This window comes from Pteropus alecto, unplaced genomic scaffold (assembly GCF_000325575.1).
Source record: "Pteropus alecto unplaced genomic scaffold, ASM32557v1 scaffold110, whole genome shotgun sequence".
NCBI classification, from domain to species: domain Eukaryota; kingdom Metazoa; phylum Chordata; class Mammalia; order Chiroptera; family Pteropodidae; genus Pteropus; species Pteropus alecto.
In genome coordinates this window covers 623,955-638,377 of record NW_006431920.1, presented here as the reverse complement: position 1 = coordinate 638,377, position 14,423 = coordinate 623,955, and the positions used below count along the sequence as shown (strand labels likewise).

The window sequence follows — 14,423 nt, the reverse complement described above, 5'->3', positions numbered from 1 at the left end:
ACAGCATGGACAAAGCCTAAAACAGAATGGCATCTCGGAGGGCCCTGTAATGTGGGCACATCTGGAGCGTTAAGTTCAGAGGAAAGAGGAAGGGGGTCAGTGACGATGACAGAGGATCCTGAGTTCAGTAGAATGGGACTGTGAAAGGCCCATTTGAGTTGAGAGTCTGCATTTCTAACAAGCTTGCAAATGATGCTGGCATTGTCGGTCCACTGACCACACTTTGAGTAGCAGCATAAAGGTCAAGGGAGGAAAGTATTTCGGGAAGTAGGAAGCGATCAATCACATTAAATACAGGGGAAGCACTAAGTCAAGATGAGAACTGAAAAACGTTATCAGCCTGTAGGTTGAGGTGTCCTTAGCTAAGGCAAGCAGTTGGTGGATGGGTCAGAATAGAAGCCACATTGGAGTGGCAGATGATGGCTTGTTGGATGTGGGAATTGGGAAAGTGCTGATAAACAACTTCTTTGGTGCAGTTTGGCTTTGAAAGGAGGCAGGGAGGTGGTTGGAGAAGGAATTGGAATTTTTAACGTTACTTTTAAGATGGAAGAATATTTGAGGATTTTTAAAAGCTGATCAGAAGAATCCTGTAAAAGGAGGAGAGGTTGGTGGCACCAGGAAAGAATAGGATGATCTGAGAAGGGTAGAGTTATCAGATTTAGCAAATAAAAACACAGGATGCCGAATTAAATTTGAATTTCAGAAAAACAACGAATACTCTTTTAGTGTAGGTATGTCTCCAGCATTGCTGGGCATCCTGTATTTTAATAGGCAACTGCCAAATGGGAGATTTTTAGGCAAAAGGGTTGCAGCCCCAGATGCACTAGGAAGGGGTTGGATCTCCTGAGGCCTTCCCAGCTGTCACATTCTAAGACTCTAGAATGAATTCCCAGTTCTACCAGAACCGTTAATAAGTAGAGAAACTGCTATGGATTTCAGCTTTTGTCGCTTCCTCGTTTTCTCTAGGATGGCAAGCAGGCAGGAAAATGCTGGATGAAAATCTGCGGAAAAGTTCTAGTTTGGAAAATCAGCTGGTAAATGATGCAGAACTTTTTGAACTGCGAACGGGCTCTGGATTGGGCACCGAGGACAGTGAGTCACAGGCTGCCTGGCCCGGGCCCAACTCTAGACACCAACCCCGCTCCACTCAAGGACAGGGAGGGAGCCCCGGCCCGGGGACCTGCAGGGGCCTGCGCCGGGCCGCCGCCCCGCCTTCTCCAGCCCGACATCCGGGGCTCGGGCAGGGGCGTGTCGGGGAAGAAGGGCGGGAGGCAGCGGAAAGGAAGGATGTCGTGGGAGGCTGGATGGGCAGGGAGGGAGGCGAGGCGGGGCGGGGGCGGGGCCGGGCCGGGGCGGGGCGAGAGCGCTGTCACGTGACCTGCGTGGCGACGTGTCGGCCATCTTGTGTTGTTGAGGCTGAGGACTGACTTGTGTTCTGAGAGACTCCCTGTCCCGGACCGCAGGTAACCAGCGACTCCGTCTCGCTCCCGTGCCCCGCTCCGCTCCGCGCCTTGGCTCCGCCGGCCCTCCGGGCTGCCCGGGCCTGTCGCCCGCGCCCGCGGCCCCGCTGCTCCGGCAGACCTGGCCCAGCCGCATGGGCACCCACAGGCCGCCCTGGCAGCGGCCGCGGCCGGCTTGGGCGTCAGGAGAGGGGACAGGTCAGGTGCGGGGCCGGAGAGAGCCTCCGCCTTGGCTGGGCGCACTCCGGGCCCGGGCGCATCTCGTCCTCGCATCCCGGGCGCCCCCTCCTCCAGGGCCCGTTGGCATCGCGGTGGGGAGCCGAGGAAGGGAAGAGGGTGGTGGGGTGGGCAGTGTCAGGCCGGCTTGCTCAGGGCCAGAAGGGCTCGCCTTCCGCTACCTGCACCTCGGGGCCAGTCGCCTGCCCAGTTTCGGGGCGCCCGGGGTAACAGCTGCTGCAGCCAGACAGCTGCTCCTACTGGCCCTCCTCCCCACATCTGGCCTCTGGGAGGTGCGCCCTTGCCTTCCTCACCCAGCATCTGCACTGGGAGGACTCCTTCCGTGGCGAGAGGACTGGGTCTGGACCAGGCCCGAGGCAAGGTGGAGCCATGATCGGAACCTGGGACAGAGGCTGGGAAAGTAGAGCCCGTGGCAGCTTTGAGACGCAAACGTTCACATAGGTAGAAATGGGCATTCACCTAAGTGTCAGCAGTTTCCCACGAAGCATTTGAATACTTCAGGTTTGTGGCTGAAACAGAAATCAGGCGACCAGGGAAAGGGGTATGGAAGAAGCAGGTGTATGTCCGTGATAGGGAAGCAGTAACGATGCTTTGCATTTATCTAGCACTGTTTTTTTTTTTTTTTCCTTCCTTTCCCCGAAAGTCAAAACACTTATGCACACCTAGTCTCTCTGTAAGAAAGGTAAGTATTCCAGTTTAACTTGCAAGAAATCGAGGAAGGGGCCAGAACCTGTGAGCAGCTCCTTATCCAGCGTTTCATACCTTGGATTATAAGCAGTTTTGATCCCCAGTGTTGTGAGCCGGGAAGATATTCTTTACTTATGTAGTGTATCCCTTTTAGATGCCTAGATTAAAAAAAAAATTTTTCTTGTCATCCTTTCTGTACATTAACTCTCATCCTTCTAATAATTGCAGCTCTGGCCGTACAGAGTTCGTCCCTATTGGTTAGAACATAAATGCATCCTGTCATTCATTGATGTTTTTATATGTTTCACTAGTTAGTGTAGCAGCTTTCAGAGTGCTCAAACTGGAATGTGTACTTTTCTGTTACATCAGATGTTGACATCAGTAGAGAGCAGTAGAAAAAAAATTTTAAGTGGCACGTATCTGGAAAAATGTCACACAATCCTTCCTTTGACATTTAACACTGAGGAATATACTGGTGATAGTGGTGATTCACTACAAAAGAAAGGGCTTCATACCTTTTGTATTTTTGATGAAGCATTTTGGAGTTTTGAGACTGACAAAGAAGTGACCATGTGCCTTCATTCATTTGTTCATTTATTTAACAAATATTGAGACCCTGCTACATTGTTGCGTGCTGGGAGCAAAACAGACCAAAAATTCCTGTCTCCATGGAGCTCATTACTAGACAAATACTTAGCTAAAATATATAGGGTAGTGGTAAGTGATGAGGAAAAAAATGAGACAGGGAAATAGGATATTAGGGAGTTGGGGGAGGGGTTAATTTTAAGTAGAGTGCCCTGGGAAGGCCTTATGGAAAAGCTAATATTTAAGGAAAGACCTGACAGAGGTAAAGGAGCTATTCCTGTAGCTATGTGGAGGAGGAATGCTCCAGGCTAGGGAAGTCAGAACGAAGATGCTGAGGCAGAAACGAGTGGAAGTGGATCTGCTGTGGCTGGGAAAAGAGACTAGTCTAACCAGAGAGGCCCAAGTGAGCGGTAGGCCGGTAGGAACTGTGTACTAAGATGAGAGGGGTTATTCAGTGGCTTGGAATCTTTTTCCCATACCTCTGTGACTCTTTGAAAGGGAAATCAGGTTCTGGAAATTTAGGCCAGTGTGCCCAACCTCCTCCCTCCATATGACCCCTTCCCCTCTCCATCCAATTTGGAAAAAACTCAGAATGCTCATAGAACATATTTCAGGAAGCTGTCATGAAATACCTTTCTCAAAAGTGAATTTTTAAATGAGATTGATGATAAACTGCCTAAAGGGGTTTTTCAAAAGGAATTACTTTCCAAGAAGGGGGTCTTTGGGATACTTCAAAATATTTGAAAATGTAGGGAAGTGATTTTCCCTTTAAGTTTAGATGGGTCATTAAGGGATATAACCTGGTAGAAGGTGACATCGATGTGTTAACTCACGTTGTCCTTAATGTGGCTGGTAAAGAATTCCTCTTAATGATTTCTGTGCTGTCCAGCCTGGTTTTATATTCCTCAGGGACACTTCCACTAATTTGTTTGTATATCTTTTATAGCATTTTGCATGTGTAGAACTTTTTGTGCTGAGTTTTTTATTCCTCCACTTTTACCTTTCAGACAAGTTCTCCAATTAATTAGATACCCAATAGACTTTTTCATTGGAAAAACATTTTTCTGATTTCAGTGTATCTCTGTATTATTACTAACTTTTGTAAATGCCCTTTTTTCATTTTAATTCACCTTAAGAACGGAATATTTTGTTTTTGAAATGTTTTGCTTGTGAGTTGCATATATGAAAAATAATTTGTCATAGGTTTGCCTGAAAATCATGAGAAGATAGGAATTACAACTTCAAGGTGTGAGTGGAGCTCCTTGACTAGAAGGAGGCAGTGATGATAGTGATGAGGGTAGTGTTGTAAATGAATCATCTTCTCCCTCTTGGTCCTTTGTTGAAGTTTCAAAGTGACATTTTCAAATTATAATGTCTTTGATGTCATACCAGCTCATTTGTTCTTGTGACTCTGCATTTTAGTGCTCTATGTGTCTGTTTTCTTTTTGTTAGTCTTCACACTGGAAGAAGACAGTGTTGATGGTGATTGCTATCTATGGGAACCTTTTTGGGTGAAAAGATTGTTACTGTCCCTTTTACCCTCGCCCTCCTAAAGGTCGTTGATTGGTGTCTCTTTCAACGACTGACTTCATTTGCAGTTCTCTGTGAGTCCTGACTGAGTAAATTTTTAGTAGTTTCTCTTTTATTTTATTTTTTATAGATTATAGTGGGACCAGTCTCATTCGGTTGAATCTATAGACTGTTGGTATTAATCCAGGTATCTCTATGGCAGGTTAAATGTTTATTTTTTTCCAACAATTTGAATTGCCTTATTATTTGGTTAACGTTGTAAAACTCAGAACCCAAGCTTTTTTCCCCTCCCTTGACCCCCAGGGTGATAAAGTCCTTGGATTCCCATTCATTTTTAATGATGAAGAATTACATAGCTTTACCATATAAGATTTTTACTCCATAGGTAAACTTAGAATGCTAATATTTCTTGACCAGATTAGCATTTTTTCATTTTTTTTATGCTCTCAGATGACTGAGAAATATACTAGGTTAATTATATAGGAATATAAAACGATACCTTTGTTGAATTGTCCATAATTTTGTGGAAGGTTGAAGGAGAAGAGGGGAGAAGTTTGAAAAACAAGGATAGTTCTTTAAGTGGCCAAAATTAATTTTATAAAAATGTTTTTAAATATTACATACTTTTCTACTTCCAGTAATTAAGTAGGGACAATTTTATATTTTCTCATTAATTACAGAATTTCATTGTTCTTTAACTTAATTTATATTTTTGAAAGGAGATACCCTAGAGCTTGTTCTCTTGAGTTAGGCATAGAGGAGAGTTTGTTTTGTTATCTAGTTCTTCTCCCTTTTCTTTCTGCCTTCCTTTATAAAAAGTAGAGAGTAGAGGGTAAAGTTGGATGATCTTTTGGACATTATAACACAGCTACTTTTTTTTAAAAAGATAAATCAGAGGCAGAACTATGACTTTCTCAGGTTGCTTTCTTGCTGTTAGTAAAATTGTCAACTTTAATTTTAATGATTGTATTTTAATTCCTTAGGAGCAGCATTCAGAGCATCATTTGATTTTAGCTAAGAAACCACTTGAAGCTATTGTGGTTCAGTCCACTCCCTGTCAGTGAAGCTATCACCATCTTGTGGATTTTTAAGAAACTGTCTCAACAGAGCATTAAAAGAAGGTTGTGATTTTGCAACTAAAAGCGCGCCTGGAGCTTTGCTCCTTGGACGTTTTGGCAGTGGTCACATTTCCTGGGGCTCATCGATTATTTGCATAGGATACGTATTGTATTGCTGTGTTACTGGCTGTCATTTTTCTATCAAATATGTTAAAAAAGTTAACACCAAATTCCTGTAATGCGGTTTTGAATGAAAACCCCAAATAATCACTTTCCTGAAACCTTATAGTGGTGCTTATTTGTTAGCTTCATCAGAATCACTTAGAACTTCCGTTAAAAATATGTATTTTTCAGTCCCACTCGAGTGCTACTGAGAGACTCTGTAGATGTTAGCACAGAGAATCTGGTTTATAAGCACAGCAGATGATTCTAATATTGTAATCAGGTTTGGAATCCATTTCCTGTAAAACATATTCATGGTAAAAAAAATGTGTTAAAGTTTCCTAGGAAATTGCTGGGTCATTTACTTTAATACTTTTATTATTTACAGCTTTAAAAGGACCTGAACAGAGTTTGCTCAAACCTCCTGCTGTGAACCAGCAGAACTTTTGAACAGGTGAGTGTTGAAAGGAAGTACAAAGCTGAGGGCTTAGGCAAACAGATGATTTTCACTTTTAAGGTTTTGGTTATTTTTGTCTTATTTTTTCTCCTGAGTTATAGATGGTGAGTAGAAACACTCTGGTACTTCTCAGGTCCCTTCTAAACCATAAGAATAATCATACTCTTTCTGCATTGATGCTGGTATACATTTGTGTCTTAAACTGTTGTAATGATTTTTTCGATGGCACGAAACAGGAAGAGGAATGCTTAGCGGGCAAGGGTAAGGAAGTATCCAAAGAGCAGTTGGCTTCACGAAAGGACACGAACTGGAAACTGGGAAGCTTTCAGGGGCCAGGGTTGTCCACGTAGCACTTTTCTCCCCTCTGGCTAGTCAGTGTCCTCTCTTGTCTCTTTTTAATCCTGCTTTAGTTGTCTTTCCACAGTCTGACCTTTTATGCTTTAACAGACACGTGGAAGATAAGTGACACTTCATTCCTAGAGCCACATATGACTTCACGCTCTAGGGCTACTAGCTAACTAGTTACCAACTCAGGGTCCACATTTCAGATTCTGGGAGGGAAAATTTGATTGGTTGAACTTGGTCCAGTTCTCCATCGTTGTTCCATTTAGTATGGCCTTGAGTTGGGGTCTGAATTGCAAACTAGTTAGTTGAGAGGTCCCACACCTAAGAGTGGCTACAGGTCCCAGAGAAGGTAGTATGTTGGCTATTCAAGTCAGAATCTCACAGAAGCTTCTAGAAAAATTTTCTTAGGAAAATTTCCTATAAATAGCTCAGCAATTTCATTTTGAGTTCTGAAGACTTAAAAACATATGCCTGTCTTGATGAATGAGGTCCAGTAGGTCTCACACCAAACATCCTTGTTGGCACTTCCTAGTGCAGTGTTTTAACAAAAGATCTTGATTTGGGGGGTTCAGATGAGCATCTGGTTTAACAAAAGAACATAAGCAAATGAAAGATTTAGTGTAAAAATTCAGTGGTTACTATTTTTCATTGATCGCTTTTACAAATTTTAACGTCTGGATACTTTTTACAGTATTAAGGAACACAAGTATTAGGAAGCTGTAGAAAATTTGAAGGGTGGGACTTCTGTATATGTATCTGTATTCACATTATTCGAGTGGTAGTAGGGACTTTCACTGTTAATGAAAGAATCAGTGAGACGGTGAGAATGCAAACTTTTGTATTTATATGTTTTTATATTCTAGAATTATTAGGTAATGCAGAAGCAAACTTTTTAAATGGACGTTTTGAAGTCTTATTTAATTTTGTTTATAGCTTGTATGTACATGGTGACTTCTAATTTTGTGAGTAATTATTACTTAATTCTTATGTTGGTATATTAGTTTATCGAGATTTTTGATGCAAAGGCGAGGGATTACTAATAAAAGTGATCTAGTATAGAGTATGTATCAAATGACAGGCCACAGATGTGACTTCCTATGATACCTTTTTCAGCCAAGATTTCTTTAGCAAATCAATTGTGGCTGAATTCATTTTTAAAGTAGAAGAGCCCTTTCTTCTATTGTACATTGTCTTTAATCTTGTGGGGGGAAGGTTTATTCAGGATGTTGTGAGGTTCAAAAAGATTGCCATGTAATCTGTGTAAAACTTCCACAAGCTCTGGGGATCCCTCTGAAAAGTTTAGCTTGTGCAGAGATTATCAGATGATGTGGTAACATTTATGACATTGTAACTTTTCCTAGAACAGTTCACAGTTGCTAATTTTGTTCTTCTTTCACCAAAAGGGGTAAAAAAGAAACATTTACAATTTGTTCCTAAGCAGTGGGGAAAATGATAGTAACAGTAAAAGCTTTTCTTCTTATAGTGATATTGTGGCCAGTATGTTCTTTAGGAACAGAGCTCCTTTTATTCAAGTTGTCCTGGGCCTGGAGGAAGCCTTGGGAGTTCTGGTCTCTTCAGTGTTGGTCCTTTGGTCCCAGAGACTGGCAAGGAATTGGCAGAGGTATGGTCTTGGTACTTTCTAAATGGTTAATCATGGCTTAGGTCTTGAAGACATGGCCACATCCAAGGGCTCTCATGTTTAGCCTCCCTTGGGAACTGAGATGGTGTTGCCCAAAGCATGGCCATTGAGTAACTGGATGTGAAGTCATCTTGCCAGATCAGTGGATCAGAGAGCCTTAATTCACGTTCCAGAATCTGATACTCTCCTTTAGTTTATTATTACTTCCACCATTGTTAATGAAATTCCCGACCATGTTATGAGTATATATACTCTTCCCTAACCAAAGGCTTAACTATATTTGCTTGAGTGATGTAAAGGGGTAAAAGTTGGAGGATGGTAGAACAGAATGGGAGATTGGGAAAAGGAGGAAAAGGGACTTCCACAAAATGAATTCTACTGAAAATTGCAAGGAAATGTGGGAGTAAAGGTAACCAAGTAATACTGAGCAGTGTATCAATATGTAGTAAAAAGCTTGTGGCCTTTTAAGCAGAGAAACCTGAGTTTAATTTTCTGTCGCTTCTTACCTGGAATGTCAGATAAATAAGTTAATCACTCAGAGCCTTATTTTCCTGACCTGTAAAGTATATCCCATGGTGGTTGCTGGAATTAAAAATCTAAAATGCCCAGTACAGTGCTTGATGTATAGTAAACAGGCTCTCGATGATGATAGCTTTTATGATTGTTACTATTATATAAGTAGGTAAATTTCTATTGTAAAATTTCGTATTTATAATTTGAATAGAGACATCAGTGGGTTCTGTTTGTCTTTTGTCTTTTTTTGTGTATTCAGCCCAACAAATATTTGAATACCTGCTTTGTGTCAGGTGCTGGGCTAGCCATAGTGGTGAACAAAACATACAAGGTTCTGTCTTCATGGGGCTTACAGCCTAGTGGCCTAGAGGCAATCAAAAAATCATATAAATAAATTTCAAAATGTGAGAAGTCTCTCTGTTCTTGGAAAAGGTACATTTTTAAAACTCTACATACTTTTTTTTAGTAATTGTCATATTTTGGATCTCAGTGTTCTTGTCATTGGTGTTTTATGTCCCTTGATATGCTTTCCAGGGTATGTATGTGTGTTTGTTCTAAGTTAATGTATGAATTTCTTTTGTCATTCTTTTTCTCTGAGATAGATGGTCTCAAATTTTTGATCTTAGGACTCCTTTACCCTCTTAAAAGTTACAGGAGCCCAAAGAGCTTTTGGTTTTTTAGTTCTATCTATATTTATATTGAGAAATTGAAAATTATTTATAAATTTATTTTGAAATGACAATTTTGTTACATGTTAACAAACATTTTTAAGGAAAAATACCCATTTTCTAAAACATTTCTAAAAAGTAGAGAGAGGAGGGACATTATTTCACCTTTTTGCAAATTGCTTTTATGTCTTGCTTTATAGAAGGCAGCTGGATTCTTTTATCTGCATCTGCATTCAGTTTGTTATTTGAGGTTGAAGTATATGAAGGAAATTCATCCTCACGAAGATATGTATGTAGTTGGAAAAGGGAGGAATTTTTAAGGGCTTTTTCAGATAATTGCAGATACTCTTTGATATTACACTAAAATTAGACAAGTAATTTTTAAAGGTTAATTACAGTGTGAAATCTGAATTATATCAATGCACTTTTTGTACTCTTTTACATTAAACTCCATTGGTCTCACACATTTAATGGATATTTTATATTTTACAGTATCAAAAATATCACAATATCAACATCCATCAACAAGACTTAAGTATTGGGAAAGTCTTAAGTATTGGAAAACTTGTCTAGGTCATATTGGCCAATTGAAGTTTTCTAAAATTCTAATTTTCACTTGAAAGCTCAAATTTTATAATTGGCAGCAAGTACTATTTTCCTTGACGTGACAGCCTCTCGTCATTCATTTTTGAAACTTTTTTACTAAATGCTCAGGGCTGGATAACCATAGTTGTGTGTCAGCTATTTCTTTCAAGTCAAAATGATGTTCCATGAAAAAAAAAAAAGGAACTAGTTGATTTTGCAACTCAAAACGCCTTCCTTTGAGCCTTTGGTATGCAGCAGAAGTGCTTTATGCATACCTCCCATTTCATCACATAGGATATTAAAAAGATGTGTACACAGGGATCAAAACTAATAACATCCAAAGTTGTTACTGCTTTGTCAAGGGCATTCTTAAGTAAAACTGGCTCTTGTGAGTGAATGGCACATGGTGGCGAAGGGTACAATGACAACTAGTATAGTTTGGTGCCATTAATTTGAATGATACTAAGGTGCCAGCAGTTTTACTCATCACTGCTTTGCGTGATCAGCGCAGTGCTAACATAGTGAAAAATGGAATTTAATGCTTTAGTGTTACTATAAAAATTGTTTTGATATCATGGATACCTTGAAAGAGTTTCAGAAGACTGGGAGACCTTTGAGAATTGCTGCTCTCGGGAGTGCACCAATTTTCAATGTTAGTTTATATATGTTACATTAATTTTTTTTTTTCTTAAAGCATTTAGCGAAAGAAAGTAATTGGTTGAAATACAAACTGGAATAAACATTTAGGGTTTTTAGATTTCAGCAAGGGTTTTTAGTACTGGGTAGAAATAGATTTGTTCATAAGTTATATAATTAGTTATAAAATAGTCTCTAATCCTATAAAAATAATCGTCTACACCAGCACTGTTCAGTATCTTTCTGCTGTGATGGAAATGTTACTTTTTTATTACAACTCAAATTCCCTTATTTTTGTAGTAGGCTTTATTTTTAAAAACAGTTTTAGATTTATCGAGAAATTGAGAAGATAGTATAGAGGACTCCGGTATGTATCACAACCAGTTTCCCCTATTAACATCTTTCCTTATTATGATACATTTGTTACAATTAATGAACCAGTATCGATACATTGTTAAGTAAAGTCTGTAGTTTGTTCAGATTTCCTTAGTGTTGCCTAGTGCGTTTTTCTGTTCTAGGATCCCGTTCAGGATACTACATTACATTCAATCAGTTATCCGTAGACTTCTCTTTTTTGTGACAGTTTTCTGACTTCATTTTTAACAGTCTGGACAATTTTGTGGAGTACTAGTTAAATATTTTGTAGAATGCCTCTGTATTTGGATTTGTCTGATATTTTTCTCATGATAAGACCGGGGTTAGGGGCTTTGGGAAGAAGACCACAGAAGTAAAGTGTCATTTTTATTACATCAAGAGCACATTCTATGAACATGAGTTGTCACTGATAATGTTGTTGACCTTGATACTTGGTTGACTTTGATACCTTGCCAGGTTTGTCCACTATAAACACTTTCCCTCCTTCCCCCTGAGGAACCGAATTTTAAATTTTAGTTAATTTTAATTACTTTAACATGATAAAGCCATGTGGCTCATGGATACCATATAAGACAGCATAGTTCTAGACAGTGTTCTTCAATTTTAAATTTTATCCAAAACTTTAACACCTATTATAATAGATTTAAGGAAAGGTTGTTTAACGTGAAATATAAAATGGAATGCTTTGCTTTTTGAGAGAGACGGTCTACTTATTTGGTACAAGTTTAGTCATTTTTAAAATCACTTTTTTTGAAGCATAATTTGCATACACTAAGATCCCTTCATTTTAAGTACACATATTAAATGTACATTTTTGAGTTTTGACAAATGTATATTCTTCTATAACCATCACCACAATCAAGATATGTAACATTTTCATCATCACCTAAAGTTTCCTCCTTTTTTGCAGTCATTTCCCCTCTCCCAACACTAATCTATTTTCTGTGACTGTAAATTAATTTCGCCTCTTCTAGAATTTTATATAAATGGAATTATTCAGTATGCTTTTTTGGGTCAGTGATTCATCCATGTTGCTGCAGGTATCAATAATTAGTTTTTAATTGCTGAGAATATTCCAAGGTATGGCTTTTACAGTATTTGAGCATATCTTTGAGGTTCATGCAATAATGCTACAATTAGCAGTAGTTGGTTATTTTTTATTGCTGAGTATTTCATTGTATAAATATACTACAATTTTCTAAAACTTATTTTGAAATAATTTTAAACTTAAAGCAATGTTACAAAAAATTAAGATTTTCTATTTGCCCTTCATCCAGTTTGGTCACCAGTTTTTAACATTTTCTCATATTTGCTTTATTATTCATTTTTTTCTTGTTTTCTTTCTCCATATATACATATATGTGCATAAATTTTTAAAATATAATTTTAGTTCACATATTTTTTTCTGTTTCATTTGAGAATACGTTACAGACCTCATTCCTTTTTCCTCTAAACATTTCAGCATTATTTTCTAAGAGTAAGAATATTTTTCTACATAAACATAGTAAAAATGTCTGAATCATAAATATTAACATTGATACAATACATTACCTAATGTATAACTCCTATTCAGAGTCTTCCAATTGTATGTTTCATGTTTTTAATAGCATATTTTTTGCTGGTTTAGAATGGAATTAAGAATCACACTCGCACTTAGTTTTTTGTTTTTTTTTTTTAAAGTTTTGTTTTTCAATTAGAGTTGACAGTCAATATTTTGCACTTAGTTTTTATATCTCTTTAGTCTCCCTTAATTGGGGTGGTCCTTTAGCCTTTCTTTGTGTTTTATGACATATTTTTGGAGAGTACAGTTGATTGATTTTATGTCTGTCAATTTGAGTTTATTTGATGCTTTTTCAAGTTTATGCATTAGCATCAGAAGTATAACATACACAATGCCGTGTCCCTCTCTCAGTGCATCATATCAGGAGGCACATGCTGTCAGTTTGTCTCATTATTAATGATGTCACCTAGCTCAGTAACAGCCAGGTGGAAGAGACGCAGAAGGGCGTGGAGCTTCATGAGCTCTCTGTCTCGCCACACCTCTCCACACATTCATGTGTTCACCATCCCTGAAACTCCACAACAGTTGTTTTATTCATTTGTGTGTTGATGGACATTTGTGTTGGTGAACATAATCGCCAGTTGTCATTTTATGGTAATTATGAATAAAACTATGGCTAATATCTTTTACTTGTCTTTTGATAGAAATTTCTCTTGAGTGTGTCTAGCAGTGGATTATGGGATCATGGGGTAGACATATATTTAGATTTAATAGATAATGCTGACCTGTTTTCTTAAGTGGTTCAGCTAATTTGCACTAACGGAGTTATTCATGTTATGTTGTCTTAATCCAGATGTGGCTAAGGTGAAAATGACTGGCTGCTAGAATGGGGACGGAACTCTTCATTTATTTGGTATATGTAAAGAGTGCTAGGGGAGCAGCTCTTTTTGCTGCTTTTGGGAAAAGGGAAGTAAGGAAGTGTGGGACAGATTCAGGTGCCTTGGTGTCCGTTTTGTGTTAGTCTTTTGGCAGACTATGCGTAGTACTGGTTGGACTCCATTCCAGATTGCCATAGGTTTTTTTCTGGGCAAATTTTACATACCCAGGACATGGACATTTGCAGTAGCAGAAAATTTTTATAAGAAAGACGTAGGGGGTTTTCAGAGGCGTACGTGTTTTGATGATTGGTAGAATAGTGGTAGCTAATCGGTCTGTTAAGACTTCCCCTGGGAAGCAGGGTGGAGGAACACTTTTCGTGTTGAACCGTCAGGCCCTGTGCTGAATTCCGATTCTGCTCTGGCCTCTCCTTGCATTGTTTGTCCAGCTAGGACTTACTGCGTAGAGCTGCAGCTCCTTCATGCTGATAATGATGGCCTGTGCCCAGATGTCACCTGGCTCCTCCACATGGTGCCGGGTTGCGAGAAAATGGTAGATTTAAGAGCTGAGTGGCCAGGGTCTCCCTTTTCTTTGTTTCATACTCACCAATAAAGAAGAGCTAGGTTGATCTCTTCTCCCTCTACTCCCTTGACACAGAATGATAGATGAGGTCCCAAAGAGCTAGGAAAACTAGAAAAATATATATAGAAAAAAAAATAATTATACTAGTGATCAGAGACAAAATAATTGCTGGTGAGAGCTAATTTAACTCAGGAGTTTTTAAGAAGTTGACAAAAAGGCCAGGTTATGTCGCATTCATGTCAAGTACAGGATATAGTTATTGAAGATGACCAACTTTCTGGTATTACTTGCCAAAGGAGTACATTACTTGAATTCACTTATAAGGAATTTTGAATATTGGTCAAGGTCTGAGTTAGTGGTTAGGTAGATGGAAACATTCCCTCACCTATTTTAAGTTAACTTTCCTTAAAATTTGAGGGTAGACCTTTGTCTGAGGTCCTTATCCCCACCATTAGAGCAGCCAAAGGAGAGAAAAGGCCAGAGGAGGGAAGTGGGAGCCTTATCGTCTGCTCTGTCAGAGTTGCTTT

The 14,423-nt window shown here is 39.1% G+C and overlaps 1 protein-coding gene across 5 annotated transcripts in view; it reads left to right on the top strand.

Annotated features, from left to right (window-relative positions):
- The first annotated feature begins 1,376 nt into the window (after positions 1-1,376).
- The window catches only part of GIGYF2 (GRB10 interacting GYF protein 2), a 109,399-nt gene continuing 96,352 nt past the window's right edge, over positions 1,377-14,423 (top strand). For all 5 annotated transcript variants that reach the window (XM_025043205.1, XM_025043206.1, XM_025043204.1 and 2 more), the window contains exons 1-2: positions 1,377-1,463; positions 6,108-6,173. The gene's annotated coding sequence lies outside the window, so the exon portion shown is untranslated. The remainder of the gene's footprint in view (positions 1,464-6,107; positions 6,174-14,423) is intronic.